Genomic DNA, 12,710 nt, shown 5'->3' on the forward strand with positions numbered 1-12,710 from the left:
TCAGGGAGAGCATGTCCCAAATTCCAAGCTGCTGTTTTGAGGCACTTTGTGACTTCAATAATAAATATGGCAGTGCCATGTTGGCATTTTTTTCCCCCATAACTTGAGTTGATTTATTTTGGAAAACCTTGTTACATTGTTTAATGCAGGGATGTCCAAAGTGCGGCCCGGGGGCCATTTGCGGCCCGCAGGTAATTTTTTAACGGCCCCACGGCACATTCTAAAAATATGATTAAAAAAATAATAAAAAAACATAACAAGTGGTATAAAAGAGTAAACAGGTGACAATACAATGTTGCTATGTTGACTCTAATAACACTAAGCTGTCATGCAGGCTGTTTCTTTCTTTAAAACATAATAATGAATAAAAAACAATGTTATTATGAATTATTGACCTATTTAAGGCTCCAATTAGGTCACATTAAATATTCCACTTTGAGATATTTTTTGGGGAAAATTTTGCATATTTTGTGTTTGCCATATAAAAAAACGATGTTTTTTTTTTTTTTTAAGAAGGGCCTATAATGAACAAACAAGGAACATAATAAACAACAATACAAGTTATAATTGACGGATAGATCTGAAGTTGATCTCGAGACTATTGTGTTAACAGTTTTGAAAAAAATTACGATTTATTTTTTAACACTTTACTGAGCAGGACCCTTTTGGATCCCCAATAATTTTAGTGGGTCATTTTTATTTTTTTTTAAGTGTCATTGCTCAAAAAATAATAATACATTAAAATCAATGTTGTTATGAGTTATGTTATGAGCTCCAATTATTATATAATCTGAAATGTTCCACTTTAAAATTTTATTGGGTGAAAATATTTCATATTTTGTGTTTTTTTCCATAAAAAAATTGCTTTTCTTTGACAAAAAGGGCATACAACTTAAATCTAAAAATAAAAAAAACGTTATATTGACAGATCAGTGTTTCCCACACATTCATTTATTTAGTTTTTTTTAAATATATTTTTTTAATTTTTTAATTTTTAATTTTTTTTTTTTTTTTTTGTCCTGTCCAGCTTCTCAGGCAAATCATATAGTTGATGTAGATGCCCATATCGGCTGTTCAGATTTACTTTACAAAAGAAAAGTGTAGGATCAAGATTTTTGGAGCTCTTTGTTCAGTGGATCAGATGTTTGATGAAGCTTTGTGTCTATCTACCACCACTACTGTTTTCTGTTTATTTGTTACTGACTGTGGCAGGACACCTCTGCCTCTGTTTCACTTTATGTTGCTGGTAAATAATATGGTTGTAGTAGTAGGCTAAAGTTAAATTATTTAGTATGCACTAATTAAGGGCAGAGCTTTAAGAGACATTTTAGCTTTTATAATTTAATAATATATATTTTTTGTAAGAACCACAATTAATAAATGTATTTCAGTGAATAATTTATTGTTCAAATCTGTATATAAATATGTACATAAAGTGTTGTAATTATATTGTAAAATGGATGGATGGATGGACGTTTAAAACAAAACTGTTATTATTAATTAGTAAGTATAAATTTTTTGAGCCTTTTTAGAGAAAATCATATCATTGCAGTAAATTATGCAAATTACTCGATGGTGTCATGGTGACCACGCCCATAGCCACGCCCCCACAGCCACAGGTATCTTGGCAGTTTATGGGAAACACTGCAGATATACCTAATGTTGATCTAGATATTTAAACTTTGAATAATAATAATAATAATAATACTAAATAATGACATTTAAAAACATTTTTTTTAACCTAAAGCCTTTGGAGTCCCCGGTATTTGGAGGCCTAAATGTGTAGTTTTTATACATATATTGTATTGGTTTTTAAAATAAAAAATATCAAAATGGCACCCGCTTGCTTTGATTTTTCAGTGTGCTATGCGGCCCTCAGTGGAAAAAGTTTGGACACCCCTGCTTTAATGCATCCAGCGGGGCATCACAACAAAATTAGGCACAATAACGTGTTAATTCCACGACTGTATATAGCGGTATTGGTTGATATCGGAATCGGTAATTAAGAGGTGGACAATATCGGAATATCGGCAAAAAAGCCATTATCGGACATCTCTAGTGTTAATATTATCCCATGAGGCGGCAATATGTATGGCGATATAGATTTTAGGCCGTATTGCCCATCCCTAATTCCATACCGAGCACATGCAGGATGATCCAATAAAAACAATTTGGACGTGATGTCATTCCCAACTTCAACTTGTCTTCCAAGATGGGGGGGAGGGGGGAGGGGGAGCGCAGTCAGACCTCGCCTTTTGTTTCAGGGGGGGGGGGCTAATCCCGCTGAAGTCCATGTAAATCCTCGCAATTAGCTGGCTCACAAAAACAAGGGGCCCCACCAAAGGCAGAGGGGGGACAAGTTTGAAAGGGGGCGAGGGAGCGGGTGGCTTCTAGTGCCTCCTCCAAATAAACCTGTGGCATCCATGTCCCCACACTGTCAGTCTTAATTACAAGCGGCTACTCTTAAAATAATGGAGGGCAGCAATACAATTACCCTGAAGGATTACACCCCCACGCCATTGTTGTGTGTGTGTGTGTGTGTGTGAGGGGGCGGGGCGGGGCTGACCCGAGCTTGGCACGTACCCCCCAGTGAGATTTGGGTTGTGCCAAGTGTGCCGGGCACCAAGAGAAGCACCATAGCGCCGTGCTTCTTTCCATGGTCTGCTCGCTTAATGTCTTGGCGTTCATGCCGCCATGGTCACAAAGCCGAAAGCGTGCACGCCGGCTTTTTTTTATGCAGGGGGGGAGGGCTTGTTATCTTAACCCCGGCCGGGCCGGTTTTAAGAACCCTGATCAGCGGGCCCATATAAGGAGCGTTTTCATTGGAGCATCAGTCAGGTAGCCTCTTCCTGTTATTGCCTGTCTGTCGCAACGCTTCCTGGCTGGGGGTCAACTGGCATCCCTGGCACCCCCCCATTAAAAACATGCCCTGTTTACACATCATATATAATATACGGTGTTTACATATCATATATAATATACTGTGTTTAAATATCATATATAATATACTGTGTTTACATATATATAATATACGGTGTTTTCACATCATATATAATATACTGTGTTTACATATCATATATAATATACAGTGTTTACACATCATATATAATATACAGTGTTTACACATCATATATAATATACAGTGTTTACACATCATATATAATATACAGTGTTTACATATCATATATGATATACGGTGTTTACACATCATATATGATATACAGTGTTTACACGTCATATATAATATACAGTGTTTACACATCATATATAATATACAGTGTTTACATATCATATATGATATACGGTGTTTACACATCATATATGATATACAGTGTTTACACATCATATATAATATACAGTGTTTACACATCATATATAATATACAGTGTTTACACATCATATATAATAAAAGGTGTTTACACATCATATATAATATACGTTGTTTACACATCATATATAATATACAGTGTTTACACATCATATATAATATACAGTGTTTACACATCATATATAATATACAGTGTTTACACATCCTATATAATATACAGTGTTTACACATCATATATAATATACGGTGTTTACACATCATATATAATATACAGTGTTTACACATCACATATAATATACGGTGTTTACACATCATATATAATATACGGTGTTTTCACATCATATATAATATACGGTGTTTACACATCATATATGATATACGGTGTTTACACATCATATATAATATACAGTGTTTACACATCACATATAATATACAGTGTTTACACATCATATATAATATACAGTGTTTACACGTCATATATAATATACAGTGTTTACACATCATATATAATATACAGTGTTTACACATCATATATAATATACGTTTTTTACACATCATATATAATATACAGTGTTTACACATCATATATAATATACGTTGTCTACACATCATATATAATATACGTTTTTTACACATCATATATAATATACAGTGTTTACACATCATATATAATATACGTTGTTTACACATCATATATAATATACGGTGTTTACACATCATATATAATATACAGTGTTTACACATCATATATAATATACGGTGTTTACACATCATATATAATATACAGTGTTTACACATCATATATAATATACGGTGTTTACACATCATATATAATATACGGTGTTTACACATCATATATAATATACGGTGTTTACACATCATATATAATATACGGTGTTTACACATCATATATAATATACAGTGTTTACACATCATATATAATATACGGTGTTTACACATCATATATGATATACGGTGTTTACACATCATATATAATAAAAGGTGTTTACACATCATATATAATAAAAGGTGTTTACACATCCTATATAATATACAGTGTTTACACATCATATATAATATACAGTGTTTACACATCATATATAATAAAAGGTGTTTACACATCATATATAATATACAGTGTTTACACATCATATATATAATATACAGTGTTTACACATCATATATGATATACGGTGTTTACACATCATATGATATACGGTGTTTACACATCATATATGATATACAGTGTTTACACATCATATATAATATACAGTGTTTACACATCATATATAATATACGGTGTTTACACATCATATATAATATACGGTGTTTACACATCATATATGATATACGGTGTTTACACATCATATGATATACGGTGTTTACACATCATATATGATATACAGTGTTTACACATCATATATAATATACGGTGTTTACACATCATATATGATATACAGTGTTTACACATCATATATAATATACAATGTTTACACATCATATATAATATACAGTGTTTACACATCATATATAATATACGGTGTTTACACATCATATATAATATACAGTGTTTACACATCATATATACAATATACGGTGTTTACACATCATATATAATATACAGTGTTTACACATCATATATAATATACGGTGTTTACACATCATATATAATATACGGTGTTTACACATCATATATAATATACGGTGTTTACACATCATATATAATATACGGTGTTTACACATCATATATAATATACGGTGTTTACACATCATATATAATATACGGTGTTTACACATCATATATAATATACGGTGTTTACACATCATATATGATATACGGTGTTTACACATCATATATAATAAAAGGTGTTTACACATCATATATAATATACAGTGTTTACACATCCTATATAATATACAGTGTTTACACATCATATATAATATACAGTGTTTACACATCATATATAATAAAAGGTGTTTACACATCATATATAATATACAGTGTTTACACATCATATATATAATATACAGTGTTTACACATCATATATGATATACGGTGTTTACACATCATATGATATACGGTGTTTACACATCATATATGATATACAGTGTTTACACATCATATATAATATACAGTGTTTACACATCATATATAATATACGGTGTTTACACATCATATATAATATACGGTGTTTACACATCATATATGATATACGGTGTTTACACATCATATGATATACGGTGTTTACACATCATATATGATATACAGTGTTTACACATCATATATAATATACGGTGTTTACACATCATATATGATATACAGTGTTTACACATCATATATAATATACAATGTTTACACATCATATATAATATACAGTGTTTACACATCATATATAATATACGGTGTTTACACATCATATATAATATACAGTGTTTACACATCATATATACAATATACGGTGTTTACACATCATATATGATATACGGTGTTTACACATCATATATGATATACGGTGTTTACACATCATATATAATATACAGTGTTTACACATCATATATGATATACGGTGTTTACACATCATATATAATATACGGTGTTTACACATCATATATAATATACAGTGTTTACACATCATATATAATATACAGTGTTTACACATCATATATACAATATACGGTGGAAGCGTTATGCTTTCCAAAACACACAATGCTTCACCTCCCGTTGGATGTACTATAAATAGAAATAATCTGTTCCGGGATCAAACTGTCACCATGTAACAAACTGTACACGCCATGGTCTAAGTAGGGCTGGGCAACCAAACATATTCAAAGAGCCATAATGGACCAAAAATACAGAAAACTAATCTGTCTGGAGCTGCAATACATTTATAAAGTCTTATAGAAGTGTTATAATGAAGGCAACACATGATGTAAGTGTCTATATTAGCTATATTAGCCTACTATAGAAATGACTTTAAAAGTCTTATATAAGTGTTATAATGAAGGCAACACATGATGTAAATGTCTATATTAGCATACTATCAAAAATGACATTAAAAGTCTTATATAAGTGTTATAATGAAGGCAACACATGATGTAAGTGTCTATATTAGCTTTATTAGCCTACTATCAAAATGACTTTAAAAGTCTTATATACGTGTTATAATGAAAACAACACATGATGTAAGTGTCTATATTAGCTATATTAGCCTACTATCACAATGACTTTAAAAGTCTTATATAAGTGTTATAATGAAGGCAACACATGATGTGTCTATATTAGTCTACTATCAAAACTACTTTAAAAGTCTTATATAAATGTTATAATGAAGACAACACATTATGTAAGTGTCTATATAAGTTATATTAGCCTACTATCAAAATGACTTTAAAAGTACTATATAAGTGTCATAAAGAAGGCAACACATGATGTAAGTGTCTATATTAGCTATATTAGCCTACTATCAAAATGACTTTAAAAGTCTTATATACGTGTTATAATGAAGACAACACATGATGTAAGTGTTTATATTAGCTATATTAGCCTACTATCAAAATGACTTTAAAAGTCTTGTATAAGTGTTATAATGAAGACAGCACATGCTGTAAGTGTCTATATTAGCCTACTATCAAAACTACTTTAAAAGTCTTATATAAGTGTTATAATGAAAACAACACATGACGTAAGCATCTATATTAGCCTACTATCAAAATGACTTTAAAAGTCTTATATAAGTGTTATAATGAAAACAACACATGACGTAAGCGTCTATATTAGCTATATTAGCCTTCTATCAACATGACTTTAAAAGTCTTGTATAAGTGTTATAATGAAGACAGCACATGCTGTAAGTGTCTATATTAGCCTACTATCAAAACTACTTTAAAAGTCTTATATAAGTGTTATAATGAAGACCGCACATGCTGTAAGTGTCTATATTAGCCTACTATCAAAATGACTTTAAATGTCTTATATAAGTGTTATAATGAAAACAACACATGACGTAAGCGTCTATATTAGCCTACTATCAAAATGACTTTAAAAGTCTTATATAAGTGTTATAATGAAGACAAGACATGATGTAAGTGTCTATATAAGTTATATTAGCCTACTATCAAAATGACTTTAAAAGTCTTATATAAGTGTTATAATGAAGGCAACACATGATGTAAGTGTCTATATAAGTTATATTAGCCTACTATCAAAATGACTTTAAAAGTCTTATATAAGTGTCATAAAGCATATTCACGGAAGAAAAACTGAAACTTACAACTCCGACGTCTGCAGCTGACCGATGCATAGTTGGCAGTTTTATTTTCGGGCGTGTAGCAAAGCCTGCTGTTTTACATGTAGCGGTAGATTTTTTTTCCCTTCATGAAAGCGAGCGCTTGCGCTTCTCTTCCCTCAAATGTAGCACACAAGCAAAGATCATGTTTGGTGTTGATAAATGACATCACTTTGACATAATAAAAGACCTTTAAGACCACATCCAGCATCATCTATTGCACTCTTGAACCAGGACCTGACTTGTTGCAATGTGCACACACTCATTCTTCTGATGGCCGCACAAGTTGACGTAACACGTGCGTGTTCAGACTACACAAACACAGAGCGGGTGTTGCACACGGTCAGGTGTGTCATGACGGCAGGCCGAGTCGTCATCAGTGGCTGGAAAAATACTCAACTTCCTGTGATTAGTGTTCAGAGCGTGATGTGATGGAAGAGACGGAGCTTGTCGGAACACGACCAAGTGGCCCGGACCCAAACCATAAAACTGTTTAAAAAACAGTCAAATATAGTTTTTTTGTTAGTTGACAGTCTGGCGCTTTATAGTCAAAACTCAAAATGAGCTGGGAAAAGAAAGTTTGAATTTGAGTCTGTGGGCAAAGTATTTGAATTTGAGTCTATGGGCAAAGTATTTGAATTTGAGTCTATAGGCAAAGTATTTCAGTCTATGGGCAAAGTATTTGAGTCTATGGGCAAAGTATTTGAATTTGAGTCTATAGGCAAAGTATTTGAATTTGAGTCTATAGGCAAAGTATTTCAGTCTATGGGCAAAGTATTTCAGTCTATGGGCAAAGTATTTGAATTTGAGTCTATGGGCAAAGTATTTGAGTCTATGGGCAAATTATTTGAATTTGAGTCTATGGGCAAAGTATTTGAGTCTATGGGCAAAGTATTTGAATTTGAGTCTATAGGCAAAGTATTTCAGTCTATGGGCAAAGTATTTCAGTCTATGGGCAAAGTATTTGAATTTGAGTCTATGGGCAAAGTATTTGAGTCTATGGGCAAATTATTTGAATTTGAGTCTATGGGCAAAGTATTTGAGTCTATGGGCAAAGTATTTGAGTCTATGGGCAAAGTATTTGAGTCTATGGGCAAAGTATTTGAGTCTATGGGCAAAATATTTGAGTCTATGGTCAAATTATTTGAATTTGAGTCTATGGGCAAAGTATTTGAGTCTATGGGCAAATTATTTGAATTTGAGTCTATGGGCAAAGTATTTGAGTCTATGGGCAAAGTATTTGAGTCTATGGGCAAAGTATTTGAGTCTATGGGCAAAGTATTTGAATTTGAGTCTATGGGCAAAGTATTTGAGTCTATGGGCAAAGTATTTGAGTCTATGGGCAAAGTATTTGAGTCTATGGGCAAATTATTTGAATTTGAGTCTATGGGCAAAGTATTTGAGTCTATGGGCAAAGTATTTGAGTCTATGGGCAAAGTATTTGAGTCTATGGGCAAAGTATTTGAATTTGAGTCTATGGGCAAAGTATTTGAGTCTATGGGCAAAGTATTTGAGTCTATGGGCAAATTATTTGAATTTGAGTCTATGGGCAAAGTATTTGAGTCTATGGGCAAAGTATTTGAGTCTATGGGCAAAGTATTTGAGTCTATGGGAAAATTATTTGAATGTGAGTCTATGGGCAAAGTATTTGAATCTATGGGCAAAGTATTTGAGTCTATGGGCAAAGTATTTGAGTCTATGGGAAAATTATTTGAATTTGAGTCTATGGGCAAAGTATTTGAGTCTATGGGCAAAGTATTTGAGTCTATGGGCAAATTATTTGAATTTGAGTCTATGGGCAAAGTATTTGAGTCTATGGTCAAATTATTTGAATTTGAGTCTATGGGCAAAGTATTTGAGTCTATGGGCAAATTATTTGAATTTGAGTCTATGGGCAAAGTATTTGAGTCTATGGGCAAAGTATTTGAGTCTATGGGCAAAGTATTTGAATTTGAGTCTATGGGCAAATTATTTGAATTTGAGTCTATGGGCAAAGTATTTGAGTCTATGGGCAAAGTATTTGAGTCTATGGGCAAAGTATTTGAATTTGAGTCTATGGGCAAATTATTTGAATTTGAGTCTATGGGCAAAGTATTTGAGTCTATGGGCAAAGTATTTGAGTCTATGGGCAAAGTATTTGAGTCTATGGGCAAAGTATTTGAATTTGAGTCTATGGGCAAAGTATTTGAGTCTATGAGCAAAGTATTTGAGTCTATGGGCAAATTATTTGAGTCTATGGGCAAATTATTTGAGTCTAATGGTGAAGTATTTGAGTCTATGGGCAAAGTATTTGAGTCTATGGTCAAATTATTTGAATTTGAGTCTATGGGCAAAGTATTTGAGTCTATGGGCAAAGTATTTGAATTTGAGTCTATGGGCAAAGTATTTGAGTCTATGAGCAAAGTATTTGAGTCTATGGGCAAATTATTTGAGTCTATGGGCAAATTATTTGAGTCTAATGGCGACGTATTTGAGTCTATGGGCAAAGTATTTGAGTCTATGGGCAAAGTATTTGAGTCTATGGGCAAAGTATTTGAGTCTATGGGCAAAGTATTTGAGTCTATGGGCAAAGTATTTGAATTTGAGTCAAAAATATGAGTCCTTTTCGAGCACTCATAGACTCGTAATGTTACAGCGTCCAACAACATTAAATATACCTGTTAAATAAAACCTTGTTTTGAATGAATACTTAGGCCTACTTTGCTACTGTATTTACATGTTGGTCATTAAGGTGAAAGAGTTTGAGAACCACTGTGCTGGCATATTTCTTTGATAATTTTTAGACAATTTTTAGACAATTGTGACACAATTTTTAGACAATTTTTTGACATTTTTTGGATACTTTTTGGATAATTTTTGGATAATTTTTTTGCCGATGACGGACACAAAAAAAAAACGAATTAAAGATGACAAAAATGTGATGAGGTGGCGACTTGTCCAAGGTGAAAGAGTTTGAGAAAGACTGTGCTGGCATATTTCTTTGATAATTTTTTGATAATTTTTTGATAATTTTTTGATAGTTTTTTGATAATTTTTTGATAATTTTTGGATAGTTTTTTTTCTTTTAATTGATAATTTTTTGATAATTTTTTTGGCGATGACGGACACAAAAAAAAAAACAATTAAAGATGACAAAAATGTGATGAGGTGGGGACTTGTCCAAGGTGAAAGAGTTTGAGAACCACTGTGCTGGCATATTTCTTTGATAATTTTTTGATAATTTTTTGATAATTTTTGGATCGTTTTTTTTCTTTTAATTGATAATTTTTTGATAATTTTTTGATAATTTTTTGATAGTTTTTTTTCTTTTAATTGATAATTTTTTGATAATTTTTTGGGCGATGACGGACACAAAAAAAACGAATTAATCAATCAATCAATCAATCAATGTTTATTTATATAGCCCTAAATCACAAGTGTCTCAAAGGGCTGTACAAGCCACAACGACATCCTCGGTACAGAGCCCACATACGGGCAAGGAAAACTCACCCCAGTGGGACGTCAATGTGAATGACTATGAGAAACCTTGGAGAGGACCGCATATGTGGGTAACCCCCCCTCTCTATTAAAGATGACAAAAATGTGATGAGGTGGCGACTTGTCCAAGGTGAAAGAGTTTGAGAACCACTGTGCTGGCATATTTCTTTGATAATTTTTGATGATTTTTTGATGATTTTTTGATAATTTTTTGATAATTTTTGGATCGTTTTTTTCTTTTAATTGATAATTTTTTGATAATTTTTTTGGCGATGACGGACACAAAAATAAACAATTAAAGATGACAAAAATGTGATGAGGTGGCGACTTGTCCAAGGTGAAAGAGTTTGAAAACCACTGTGCTGGCATATTTCTTTGATAATTTTTTGATAATTTTTAGATAATTTTAGGATTATTTTTAGATTATTTTTTGATAATTTTTTGATAATTTTTGGATCGTTTTTTTTCTTTTAATTGATAATTTTTTGATAATTTAAAAAAAAAAAATTGATTTTTTTTTTTCTTTTAATTGATCATTTTTTGATAATTTTTTTGGCGACGACGGACACAAAAAAACCCCAATTAAAGATGACAAAAATGTGACGAGGTGGCGACTTGTCCAAGGTGTACCCCGCCTTCCGCCCGAATGCAGCCGAGATAGGCTCCAGCGCCCCCCCGCGACCCCAAAAAAGGGACAAGCGGTAGAAAATGGATGGGTGGATGGAAAAAAAATCCCTTCCGTTTGAAAATTAGTTTGCGTTTTTCCTGGTTCCAAAATGTTGTCGTCCTGCCAAACTACGAGTCCTTCTCCAGGAGGAAGAGGTTGTAAGCGCCTCCTGGTACTTAAATACGTACAGGGAGCACGCAGCTTAATGGAGGTGTTTACCACCCCGCTTTAGCATGACCCCGTCAGCGCTAGTTAGGTGAGATTTTCAGCGGCGGGACTAAAGGTCATAAGGTCAAGTCTGGGGCAGGAGAAGGTGCGAAGGAAGGCAGGAGAATCCAAACGTGAAAGACAGAAGAGGGCGAGAGTGTGACAGCGTGGGGTTATTATTACAGCCAGCTGGCTGCAGGGAAGGGCTGGTTGCCATGGCGAGCCCAACCTCAGGACTTGCCCGGTCGTGTCTCGCCGTGACTCCAGGACCGGCAAGCTGGGACTGGCACTTCAACTTGAAAACTCATGGAGCAAAATAGTCGCGAAAAGATATGATGTCATCAATCGCCTTTATTCAGTCAAGCGCTGAGGGGCGTGGCCTACGGACGCCAACAAGGGTCATTCTTGTATCCGCCACAAATAAGCTACCAAATGCAACCTAATTGCCCGAACCCATAAACACATTATAACGGACAAACACATTATAACGGGACTGTCTGTGAATGGAGCTTGCTTGTCATTCCAACGCCGTACAGTAGATGGCATCATAACTCTGCCTCTTCACTCCTCACATGCACTGTGCGTGCCATTTGGACTGATCGTCTCTGTGGGCCAGATTACCCCCAAAATCTGCATACGTACAACAATATTCGGACTTCGCCATATAAGGTCAATGCAAGTTGACTTATGAATGCAACCGAGGGGGGAGGGGCGGAGTCACGGTGGGTTATAGAACTTGCGGTC

At 33.5% G+C, this 12,710-nt stretch overlaps 1 protein-coding gene across 3 annotated transcripts in view; it reads right to left on the bottom strand.

Annotated features, from left to right (window-relative positions):
- Positions 1 to 12,710, bottom strand: part of plekhg5b (pleckstrin homology domain containing, family G (with RhoGef domain) member 5b) — a 215,349-nt gene that overhangs the window by 131,879 nt on the left and 70,760 nt on the right. The window lies entirely within an intron of this gene.

This window comes from Entelurus aequoreus, linkage group LG07 (assembly GCF_033978785.1).
Source record: "Entelurus aequoreus isolate RoL-2023_Sb linkage group LG07, RoL_Eaeq_v1.1, whole genome shotgun sequence".
Classification (NCBI taxonomy): domain Eukaryota; kingdom Metazoa; phylum Chordata; class Actinopteri; order Syngnathiformes; family Syngnathidae; genus Entelurus; species Entelurus aequoreus.